Genomic DNA, 13,147 nt, shown 5'->3' with positions numbered 1-13,147 from the left:
GGAGACGCCAACCTCCGGCCCGCCCCGTCCGGCAGCCCCACCCGACCTAGCTGGGGGATCCCGGCGCCAGCTGCCAGCGCGGAAAGGGTGCCCTGGGGAAGGCGCGCTGCCCGCTCGTTCCCGCACAGTCTAATGCGTGTTCCGGGGCTCTGCTGTTCATTCGCTGAGAGACTGTGGTCTGCAAGCCAGACGCGGCCCTAATGATGGGTCACAGAGTAGCGGTACTTCAACTTTGTAGTCACTTGGAGGACTTGTGAAAACGCAGATTCCTGGGCCGCGACCCCAGAGTTTCTGAATCAGCAAGTCTGGTGTGGGGGTCTGAGGATTTGCATTTCTAACCAGCATCCTGGTGAGACTGACGCTGCCGGTCCTCGGACTGCACTTTGAATAGCACTGCCAGTGCATAAATAAAATAATAAGGATGTCAGTGGCACTTTGTAAACTATGTAGCTGGTCAAGTTGAAGATGCTCACACCTTGTGACTGCGACTCCACTTTTAAGAATATGCTCTAGAAACTTGTGCGTGTGCATCAAAAGATAGGGATAGAATGTTAAAAGCAACACTTTTTAAAAATTCTTTAAACTTATTCTTTTGAAGTAATGTACAGGAAAGTTGCAAGGATAGGACAAAGAACTCCTGTTTACCCTCCATCAAGATGCAGAAGTTATTTCCTTTTTTTTTTATATATCTTTACGGTTTTTTTTTTTTTTCTGAGTCATTCAAGTGGAGGTTGCGTAAATCACACCCACTTGCTCCTTAATCTTTCAGTATGAATGTACTTCAAGAAGCTCATGGAAAGACTCATATTATCTTTTCATTCCATTTTCCACTAATTTTTTGAAGTACCTTCCTTCTTATGTGTGTCCAAAGAATGAAACTACAATGATCAAATTCAAGAAATTTAACTCTGATAGACTTTAATCTATGTTCCCTATTCCAATTTTGTCAACCGTTGCCTTTCAGACCAGTTTTGTCAACCAATGTCTTTCATAGCCTTCTTTTTTCCCTGGACAGGATGCAGTTTAGGATCACATATTGCATCTATTTGTCACCTCTATTTCATATCCTCTAATCTAGACTGGTTCCTCAGCTTTTCTTGTCATGCTATTGGCAATTTGAAGAATATAGGCCAGAACAGCACCATTTACATCTGTATTAGAATGGCCAAAATCCAAAACACTGACAACATCAAATGCTGACAAGGATGTGGAGCAACAGGAACTCTTCATTGCTGGTGGAAATGCAAAGTTGGACAGCCACTTTGGAAGACAGTTTGGCAGTTTCTTAGAAAACTGAATGCACTCTTGCCATATGATCTGGCAATGGCGCTCCTTGGTATCTAACCAAATGAGTTAAAACTATGCACACAAAAACCTGTAAATGGATGTTTATACCAGCTTTATTCATAATTGCCAAAACTTGGAAGCAGCACAATGTCCTTCAGTAGGTAAATGGGTATATAAGTTGTGGTATATCCAGGCAGTACTAAAAGTGTTATATTTATTCAGTGCTAAAAAGAAATGAGCTATCAAACCATGAAATGATATAGAGGAAACATAAATGTATATTACCAAGTGAAAGAAGCCAATCTAAAAAAGCTACATACTGTATGATTCCAACTATATGACATTCTGGAAAAGTCAAAACTATGGAGACAGTAAGAAGATCGGTGGTTGCCAGGGGTTATGGAAAGGGAAAGATGAATAGGTGGAGCACACAGGATTTTTGGAGCAGTAATACCATTCTGTATGATACTGTAATAGTGGGTATGTGTCACACATTTGTCAATACCCATAGAATGCACAATACCAAGAGGGAGCCCTAATGTAAACTATGGACTTTGAGTGATAATGATGCATCGATGTAGATTCATGCATTGTAACAAATGTACCACTTTCGTACAGATGTTGATGGTGGGGGAAGTTGTGCATGTGTGGGCACAGGGGGTGGGTATACGGGAACTCTGCACTTTCTGCTCAGTTCTGCTGTGAAACTAAAACTGCTCTAAAAAATAAAGTCTTCATTTTTTTTAAAGAATACAGATCAGTTATTTTATGAGTCCTAATTTGGGGTTTCTCTGATGTTTCCTTGTGACTAGATTCAGAGTGAGCTCTTTTGGCTAGAATACCACAGAAGCAATGTTGCTTCCTTCTCAGATGTCACATCTGAGAAACAAAATGTCCCTTATCTGTGATGCTAATTTTGAAAACTTTGTTAAAGACTTGTCCATTTTCTCCGCTTCAGGTTTTTCTTTTGTAATTAACAAGTGTTTATGGTAGGATACAGAAGCACTGTTCTCAATAGCAGAAAGTAGAAATAACCTGTCCATAAACAGAAGAGTGGACTTTTAAAAAAAGAATGAGAGTATATGCACACAGAAGAATATTTTAAAGCAGGGGAAAATGAAAGAATTACAGCTACACATAACATAGTTCAATCTAAGGGGAAAAAAACCATAGAGAATAATTTTATTTGTCCAAAGTTTAAAATATGGAAAAGTGTACAATATATTATTTAGAGATACAAATAATATAGTTTTACATCATACAAACACACAGGGTAAAAATATAATAATGAAAAGGGAATGATAAACAGAAACTTTGGATAGTGGTTTCCTGTAAGGTGGGAGGAAGGACATGGAATTGGGAGAGGGTCAGATGCTGGAGAGTGGATGGAGAGTGAGTAAGAGGATGTTCATTGTATCATTGTTTTCTGTGCCATACATATATTAATTCACATATTTTGTAAATCTTTTATGTTTTAAAATATATTTTTATGTTATGTTTTTAATATATTTAAACATATATAACAAGAATTTCTATTTTAAGCATTTTTAAACATACAATTGTGTGGAATTAATAACATTCACAATGCTGTGTCACCACTACCTCTATTTCCAAAACTTTTTCATCATCCTAAACCCTAAACATAAACTCTGTGCTGATTAGCAATTTCTGAGTATCCGCCTGCCCCCCATTTCTGGCAACCTCTAATCTACTTTTGTCTCTGAAATTACTTTTTTTCTTTTTAATTTATTTTTTTCTTAATTGGCCCATAATTGTATATATTTATGGAGCACAATGTGGTATTTGATACATTTATCCTGAGTGCAATGATCATTTACATTGATCATTGTTTAGCGTTTCCATCACCTAAAACATTTGTCACCTCTTTATGCTGGGAACATTCAACATCCTCTCTACTATTTTATGTTTTTATGTTGTTATTTTTTAAATAATTTTTGGAAGAGGAAAATATTGCAGTAGTTACATGAAGAAAACAAAACAAGAGGATGGGATGAGATGGGGGAAGATTGCAGAGGCAACATTTGAACAGAGACATGAAGCAGGGAGAGGGAGCCTCTGGAGAGAGGTGAACTGGGAGGTTGTGCAGAATGTGTACCTGGTCCCCTGCGAATCCACAGTGACCATCTGGTTTGGAGCTTGAGATCCTTAATGTGTGGAGAACATGAAAAAGATCAGTACCCCATTTCAAACAAGACACACAAAGGGAAATGTCCAATAAACAGAAAAAAGTTCAATCCACTAGCAAAGAGATACAATTTAGAATCATCTTACACAACTGTTCAATTGAATAAGATACTAAGCTCTGGCCACAGCTTCCTTCTCTGTCTTGTACTTGCTTTGCCAGCTCCTGCCCAAAGGCCTTTACTGTTATTTTAGATTCCACTTCAGATGTTACTTCCCCGGGGACACCTTTCTTTCTTCTTCATCCTCTCAGCTAGATCAAATCAGAATCTCAGAGACTTGTAGTGACAACTTCAGGTCAAAATGTATCAAATTGTACACTTGTCATATGTGTAGTTCATTGTACGTCAATCATACTTCAATAAAGCTGCTCAAAAAAAGAGACACAATATTAAAAAATAAAAAGAAGGAAAACAATCTCACAGACCCATGTACCTCTCACTCTCATTTGTAACACCTATCACAGTTGCAACTTTATATTTACTTTTGAGATTATTTGATTGATTTCTCTCACCTTGTAAGACTGTAAGCTTCGTAAAATAGGTCTGTACCTGTTTTTACCTACCACTGTATTCTCAGCACCTCATAGAGGGCTTGGAACATAGTAACTGCTCAAGAAATACTTGTAGAATGCATTATATATCTGTCAGACTGTCAAGTCTCTTCTTTATCATCAAGATATTCCTCTTGGATTTGAGCATCACATATTGCACACAGGTATTAATATTCAATTCTGTACCCCCCACAAATACATACAATCAATTATGTTTCAATAAAATAAAATAAAATAAAATATTTCTCTCAGGCCAGTCCAAGTGCAATGGTGTTTACAACTAATTGATCACAACTAGTTACAGATTTCTATATTTCTTCTCCACTTCCAGTGCTATATGTAACTAGCCTTAAAAAATAAATAAATAAAATATTTCTCTCAAACTCATAATGCAGAAACTTATTGATCAATCTCCTCTATGTGCAAAGCATTATTTGTAATCCAGTATGGTTAATATAAATGAACAGGTGATGGTAAAAAGGAATTTGAGGAGATTAAAAAAAAAAGATGAATAAGTAAAACAGCATAAACCTAGAAAGGGAGATAAGATAACTATTCAAACAACTCATAATTTGTTAACTCTCTTCTGGATTTCAAAACACAGTGGAAAATATACACACAGAGAATAATTGCCTCTATGAAAACAAACTCATCTAAGAGATAGAATGAGCTGAAAATTTGGTTGTGGTTAATTGCAAGAGTACTTCAAATTCCTGCCTTCTCTATATTCATGGCCCTTTGCAATTTTTTCTTTTCTTTTTTGGTGGCTGGCAGTTAAGGGGATCAGTGAGCCTTTGACCTCGGTGTTATCAGCATTGTGCTGTAACCCATTGAGCTAAGGGGCAGGGACTATACCCCGTATCCCCAACCCTCGCCTTTGCAATTTGTCTTTGCAGCTTCTCCATCCAGAAGGGGGGAGTCAGTTTCTCCACTCTTTGGATATGGGTTTGGCTATGTGATTTGCTTTGGCCAAGGAGACAGTAGAAAAAGTCCCACTGTGCACTGGGACTTTCCTTTCTTCTTGTGATTAAGGCTAGGCTAGCCTGCTAAAGGATGAAAGACATGTGACCCAATTGTCTCTCCATTAATCCTGCCACTTGTCAAATGTATGAATGAGGCTGTGCTAGATCACTGAGCACCAGAAGATTCACCAGCTGTCTGCAGACGCATGGCAAGTCCAGTAGAGCCCAAACCAGAAGAACCACTCAGCTGACCTACAGAATCATGAACTAAATAAATGATTGTTGCTGGCCTCTAAATTTTGGCATGGATTGTTACACAGCACTGGGTAACAGATGCACTGACCAAAAGTTCAAGAAAGATAACCTTTTGTTCTTCTCATCTGGCCCCTTCCTTTGTCTTTGAAGTAAGTTTGAGTCAACATGGCAGGGTTGATGGGGAGACATTGTCATATGTGCACTCTGCCTCTGCTGAAATGTCATCTGGTCCTAGTTGTCACCATTGAGGAGTCATCCTTCATCACCTTTGGCCAAGCCCCTACAGATCCATCAGCTCTATGCCACTTCCAGGCTACTCTACTCTAACAATGGGGTTGGGAAATCTCAGGGAGCTTCATCGATCCCAGGCTACCTCTACATATCACAAGCCAATGCACCAGACCCCCCACAGAAGATGGAACTGTAGGAGGAGACATAAAGAGTTCAAGAGACTGAGAGAAGGCCACTGTGGAGAGAGTTAAAATAGAAAGAAAGAGTGTGAGCAAAGGTTAAGTGTAACTGCCTTTGAAGACCAAGGTTGTTAGTTGGCATGTGAAGGTGGAGGGGACAGTTAGTTGCTTCCCATTATAATTCAAAGGAATTCATAAAAAGAAATGAAACCAGACAATGTCTAGTCTGGCTGACCCTTGCTTGTGGGGCTGTTCAGCCTCATTAGCACTGTGTCTGACGGTGTCTCCTCACTAAAGAAGGCAGTGTTCCCCAGGTGATCTTAATGACAAATTCTCTTTCATATAATGAATTTATTTATTCTTTCAATACACTGTTCAGCATCTACCTTATACCAGGTCCTGCACTTGGTGCTGGAATGCACAGATGAATCACACATGCGTCCTTGGTCTAAGGACCTTCTAGTTGAGTAGAGGAGATAAGACATCTACTTTTTTTATTTATTACATAAATCTATAGTGAGCTCCTATGTATACCAGGTATTGCATTAGAGAAATGGTATCAACTCTTACCTCAGGAAACTCAAAGTTCAGAGAAGACAGATAAGTAAACCTTCAATTACCCTACCACTGGAGTTGGAAAAGAGGTATGGACTGAGTACCATGTGGGCCCCAAAGAGGGCTGGGTCACCTAGTCTGAAAGTAAGTTCAAAGTGCTTGAACTCCTTTAAAGGAGCTGAAGAGATGGAATAAAAGTTGGCTGGAGGCAAAAACAGAAAAGGAAGAAGATTGCTGGTAAGGTCAACATGTGCCAAGGCTTAATCGGGGAAGACAGTAATGGGGGTGGAGGCCAAAAAGCAGTATGGAAGACCCCTGGAGTGATCCTCATAAGAAAGATAAGGGCCTGAATTAAAGCACAGAACATAAAGAGCCATAACACCAAGAGAAAATGATAAATGTCATAAATTAGATGGCGGTAGAGTGCAATGGGAATTTGGGGGAGGAAACAACTTCAGCTCGTGTGATCAGTGATTACTTCATTAAGAAAAAGGCATGAAATCTGGGGTTTGAATTAGGGATGAGTTGTGAACTTTGGTCCTAAAAACAAAATCTAAGAGGACATCCCTGTAGTGGATTGAATTATGTGCCCCCAAAACTCACTGAAGCTTGAATTGTGTCCCCTAAGTTTTATGTATTAGAAACTTGGTCCCCACTGTGACTGTTAAGAGGGTTGGAAATCCTGTTATGGTAATTGAAAGGAGGAGCCTTGAAGAGGTGATTGGATTGTAGGACCATGCAGTAGAGAATGGACTAAAAATGGTGGTCAGGGTTATGGTTCTGAGGGCTTTAAAAGAAGAGAAAGGAAAGTCTGTCTTTCTCTGCTCTCTCTGCTTCCACCACCTTGCAATGTTAGACCCCTGGGTCACTGTTGCCACCACCAGATGGACTTTGGACTTCCCAGACTCAGAAACTGTAAGCAATAAATTTTATTCTCTTTATAAATTACCCAGTTCCATGTATTTTGTTACAAGCAACAGAAATGGACTAATACAATCCCCAAAACCCTGAGTTGGAGAAGGTTCAAGAAATGCATACAGGAAATGATTGGCTACAAGAGCAATTTCATCATATTGAGCAAAAAATTATCTCATCATGGGCTTTCTAGAAAACAGAGCCTGTGGCAAGACTTAAATGTTAATCATGTATTTGGGAGGTGCAATCCTTGACAGTGAGAGAAGAAAGGGAAATGAGGCAGAGAAGGATAAGAAGTAACACAAAGTAATGTGTTACCATGCTGGCTACTGCTTCATGACAGCCCTGTAGACATAGAGCCAACGTCTTGGCAGGTGCACTCACTAGACCATGTGGAATGTCTCTGGACAAACTGTACTGAGAAACCACATGACGAAATGGTTAATCAAAGGAAGGGAGAGGAAATTTATTTACTGGCTCTTTCAGACCTCTGGTCTTCCTTTGGACTGCATTTCTCCATGGGGAAGTTAACTTACCTGCCCTTCAGGGTCGCACCACCTATCCTCTTTGGCATCTAGTTGGGAAACATGGTGCTTCATCCCAGTGAGTCCACAAGTGTCTGGAGCAACTCCAAACGGTTGGCTGTGGGTGGCAGATGTGTTGCAGCAGCAGGTGCAGTGGGGCAGACAGCCTGAGGCATGGTAGATGGGTGACTAGATAATCTGGGTATCACAAAGGATGTCTGATACAGCTGTCATTCAGGTGGCGATCAAACCACCACTGAGACACTCTGACCCAGAAGTTGCAAACTTAAGTCTGTCTTGGGGCCTGCTGCAGGTCATGTCAGAAGTGGACAAGATGGAGATGGTTGCCGACTGAAGGGACCTATTCTGCCTGAAGATTATCCCAAAGCATATCTCTGGTCTACTTTTACACCAGGGGAACTTGGGCCTGATGTGGCCTGACCTTCAGACCTTTGAGGAGAAACTGGAATCCAGAGTATGTAAATTCACCTGATTAAATGTTAACAACTACAGTAATTAAATAAAATCTAAGACACCGGAGGGCCAATATGGTGAGTGTCAAATCAAATAGCTCTTCTGGTCACATCCAGTTGTAAACTTTGATCTAGCTAGAAAACGACTGTGATCATTCAGTTAAGCGAGCCACAACTGTAGATATGGCTATAAAAACAGGGAGGGTGAGCTAAACCTAGGGGCCCAGATGAAAAAGAAACAACAGGCCTTGGTGATGGTTCAGACATAAAAGTGGGGGAAACCTGCAGCTGAGAGACCTTGGGAAGCAGATGCCCATCACAGATGGGAAGGTGATAGAAGACAGGAGAGAGGAATGTTTGAAACCAAGTCATTTTTTTTCCTCTAAGACAGGCTTCACTCAGGACATTTTATTGTTTCAGATATTCAAACTCCTTAATGGGCAAATGTGGGGACAAAGGCATTCTAAAACCCATGACTACCACATGGCATGATCCAGTTCCTGATGCACAGCTATCAAATTCTATTGGGAACTATGGGGAAAACTGTTGACTGATTATCACACAATGTTATATTTTTATTGTTTCATAATCATACCCATCAGTAAGTTGCACAACTTAACCTTGAACATGGGTTTTAGGACCTTCTGTGTTAGAAAGATTAAGAACATGTGAGAAGGATAAGAAATCGTTGCACAGCAGAATTGTTCACATTTGTAGGCCAGAGATCTTGTCTTTTTTTATTTCTTGATTTTTAAAAATAATTTCTTATTTTGATATAAAAATTCCTATATGCCTTTTATCTATTTCATCGATTGTTAACATTTTGCTTTATTTGCTTTATTATTTGCTCTCATCATATACATGGAATATACATGTGTATTACATATAGTATGTAATTACAAATATGTAAGTATAAACATATTATTATTATTATCATTTGAGTAAGATGCAGACATTATGCTCCTTTACCCCTAAATATTTAGAAGTGTATTTTCTAAGAACATAGCCACAGTATCATTTATTGAAATTAAGAAATTTAATATTAATACAATGTTATTTTCTAATCCATAGTCTATATTTAACTTATGTTAATTGTCCCAATTATATATATAATTATATATATAAAATATATATATATATATATATATATATTTTTTTTTTTTTTTTTCTTTGGGGGGGTGGCTGGTTGGTTGGGGGTTGAACTCTGGACCTTGGTGTTATCAGCACCACATTCCAATAATACTATTATAGCTATTTTTTTCCTGGTCCAAAGTCCAATCCAGGATCACACATCACATTTAGTTGTCATGTCTTTTTAGTGGAGATCTTGTTTTTTCCTTGCCTTTACCATTTATAATTTAATACTCCTAAAACCTATACCAAATTACAATAACTTTAATGGCATTTTTAAATGTTAGGAATGCAAAATTAGGTAAAATTTTACACTGAAATATAAGTCAGAACTGACATTGAGAATTGAAATTCACTAAATAGGAAAGCTTTGTTAGGACCTTAAAGGAAAATTGATCAAAGGGTTTGAAATTGATTCTACTGTCAGCACAGAAAAGCAAATTTTTACCTGTGTTTTGGGGTCACACGTCTTTCTCCCCCTCATTATTCTTATGCTACTGGTAAGCCTCTGTGCTTTTCAAACCACCTTTGGAGAAGGATCAGTTTTGTTTCTGTTGTTATCGGTGCTCTTTCCCATCTATCAAGGACTGATCCTTTTATAAAAACACAATAAAAATAAATTACAAGAAAAATGAAACAAAAACAGATATACAAAATTCACACCCACTTTTTTCATTATTAGATTCTTTCTCTTTTCTTTCCTTTTTTTTTTTTTTTTTATTTTCTAAACTTACTTTCCCAAATTGCTACAAGTTTCTAAGTGCCTAGTCTGAATTGAATGTCTATACTTATCTCATGGCACTGGTCATCAGACCACACTTTGAGTAGTAGTGGCCTATATTAGAGCATGTACCATGTTTAGTTGTGTGTGTGGCCATCTTTCTCACTGGGTATCAATACCTGTAGGGTGACAGTTTCTCATAGTCATTTCATATCCCAAACAACTTGGAGCAGGGGGCTTTGCCTACCAGCACACTCTATATGTGCATTTGAACAAGAACTGAAAAATAAAGTATGGGCAGAAGCACGATCTTGTGAAAATAACTCAGGCTCTAAAATCAGGTAATGGGACTTTAGAGACTCCACCACTTCCTAGTTCTGTGGCTATTAGCAAGTCATTTAACTCCTCTGTGCCTCAGTTGTCTCATCTGTGAAATGTGGATAATAATAGGCAACTTTGAGAGGCATAATGACACACTGCTGGTAAAGTATTTAGCACAACAATAGCTGTTATTACTACTGCTATTTTAACTACAATACAAAGTACTAAAATCTCAGAAATAAACTATAATCTATACTCTCTTGGGAACCTTTTTTTTTTAAAAAAAAACAGATTGGCTTCAAGATCTAATCTCTTGGCAAACTTTTACTATAAAAGTCCAGGTAGTAAATATTTTAGGTTTTGTGGGCCTTAAGGTCTCTGTTGCAGCTACTTGACTCTGCCATTGCAGCGTGAAAGCAGCCACATGCAACAGGTAGACGATTGGAGGTAGCTGTGGTCTAAAAAAACCTTATTTATGGATGCTGATACTTGAATCTCATATTTTTAAATGTCATAAAATATTATTCTTTTGATTTTTTTTTCCATCCACTTAAAAATTTAAAAACCATTCTTAGCTGACAGGCCTTACAAAAACAGGTGGCAGGCCAGATATGGTCCTCTGCCCGTAGTTTGCCAACCCCTGCTCTAAACCCTTTCTCCTGCCATCCAGTTAAAAATAGCTATTGCCTATTTATTGCCTTGGGTCTATAGGCTACAAAAGGTAAGAAAAGTTAAATCCGTCATGTGGCAAGAACTTCTTTAAACTTTATTTTGCAATAATTTCAGACTTGGAAAAAAATTGAAAAAACAGTATAAAGAATTTCTTCATGATTCCTCAAATGTTAACATTTTACTACACTTGTTTTCCTTTTTCAGGTTCTTTTCATGCCTGGAATACCAACTCTGGAATACTATTTTCTCTCTCTCTCTCCATTTTTTTTTTTTTCTGAACTGTTTGAGAGCTAGTTGTAAAGATGATGCACTTTAATTTCCTAAAAATCAACGATATTCTCTTATATAACCACAGTACAATTATCATAAACAATAATTAACACAAAACTATTATTTAATCTTTAGAACTTGTACCATTATCAAAATCAGGAAATTTGCATTGATGCATAGTATTATCTAACCTACAGGTCTAATTCTGATTTTACCAACTGTCCCACTAACATCCTATATGTGCCAACTGTCTTATAGTCACCATCTCTGGTAACTCCACCAATTACCCAGTGAATTTGATATTATTATCCCTATTTTACTAATGAAGGGACTAGGGCTCAGAGAGGTTCAGTAAATTGCCACAGTCACACAGATAATAAGTGGCAGAGCTGCAGTTCCAACTCAAGTATGCCTGCCTCCAGAGCCCTTGCTCTTTAGTACTGGACCAGAATTGCAGAACTTGGGAAGGACTTCACAGTGCACAGAGAGAAAGTTGGTATTCCAGGCAAGAAAAGAACCTGAGAAGGACTGATAAGTATCTCAGTCTCTCAAGGAAATGTCCAATGGGTAAGGAGAAAGAAATGAGCAAATAGAATTTTAGCTATTTTGTTATACAATATAAAAGGTTTTTGGGAATATCAAGGTATAAACTAAGAGTTTCGGGTTTTTTAAAAAACTTTTTGAAAGTAAAAAACAACTTTTTAACTTATTTTAAAAACTTAGATACAGTGATTAATATAAAACAAATAGTTTAATAAGTTACATTATGACAAACACCCTTGTAACCACCCGCAATGTCAAGGAAGAAAACTTTTTTGCCCCCTGCATGGGTCAGGTCCCAATCTCAGTGCCCTCTTCCCCCATAAGTAACCACTAACCTTGACTTTTATAGTCATCACTCCCAGTGTTTAAAAACTAAGGATTCTAGAAGACCCTCAAGTTATAAATATATTGTTAAAGAAAAACTTATTCTGACAATTGTTGAAATTTTAAGAAAGAACTTATTCAAGACTGTTGTAATAGGAGTCAACTCCATTGCAGTAGGGGAGCTGAATCTGGCTCAATTCAAAGTACAACAAAGACAGCTGGAGATTTATAGTCAATCAACCGAGCGAGATCAGTGGATGACAAATTACTAAGAGGAGACACCAAGGGTAAGGGTTGACTTAGCAGGATTCTTGCTGAGACTGGGTGATGCAGGCCCGACAAGGATGGGAGCAACTGGGAAGGCCGAAATCAAAACCTAGCTGAGAATAGTGCTCAGAAAGCCTAACTAATGTCTGGTCAGGGAGGGAGTCTTTGTCAATAGTGTAATTTAACCATACATTTTTATTTTTTAAAATAAGAAGTTAAAAGGGTGGTCCTGTTAGCTCACTTGGTAGAGTATGGTACCTGATAACACCAAGGTCAAGGGCTTGAATCTCTGTACTGCCCAGCTGCCAAAACAAATAAAAAATAAAATTTAGAAACAGAAGTTAACACAATCTAAACAACATTTTAAATAAGCGAATTTTATAGTGTGTAAGTTACAATTCAATAAAACTGGTAAAAATTAAAGTGATCTCCCTAAGGGTCCCTTCCTCTAAAACTAAGTTTTGAATAAAGCTTCAAGTTGTGCAGTGAGGGAAAGGGAAGAGGTTCAGAGAGTGGAAGGAGGGCCGGCCCGTGGCTCACTCGGGAGAGTGCGGTGCTGATAACACCAAGGCCCCGGGTTCGGATCCCATCATAGGGATGGCCGGTTAGCTCATTGGGTGAGCGTGGTGCTGACAACACCAAGTCAAGGGTTAAGATCCCCTTACCGGTCATCTTTTAAAAAAAAAAAAAAAAAAAGAGAGTGGAAGGAGCCACCCAGGAAAAAGATGCTAACTCTACACTCAGCTCTGGTGGTTACCGGAG

The sequence above is a fragment of the Cynocephalus volans genome, chromosome 11, assembly GCF_027409185.1.
Source record: "Cynocephalus volans isolate mCynVol1 chromosome 11, mCynVol1.pri, whole genome shotgun sequence".
NCBI lineage: Eukaryota > Metazoa > Chordata > Mammalia > Dermoptera > Cynocephalidae > Cynocephalus > Cynocephalus volans.
This window is presented reverse-complemented; position numbering follows the sequence as displayed.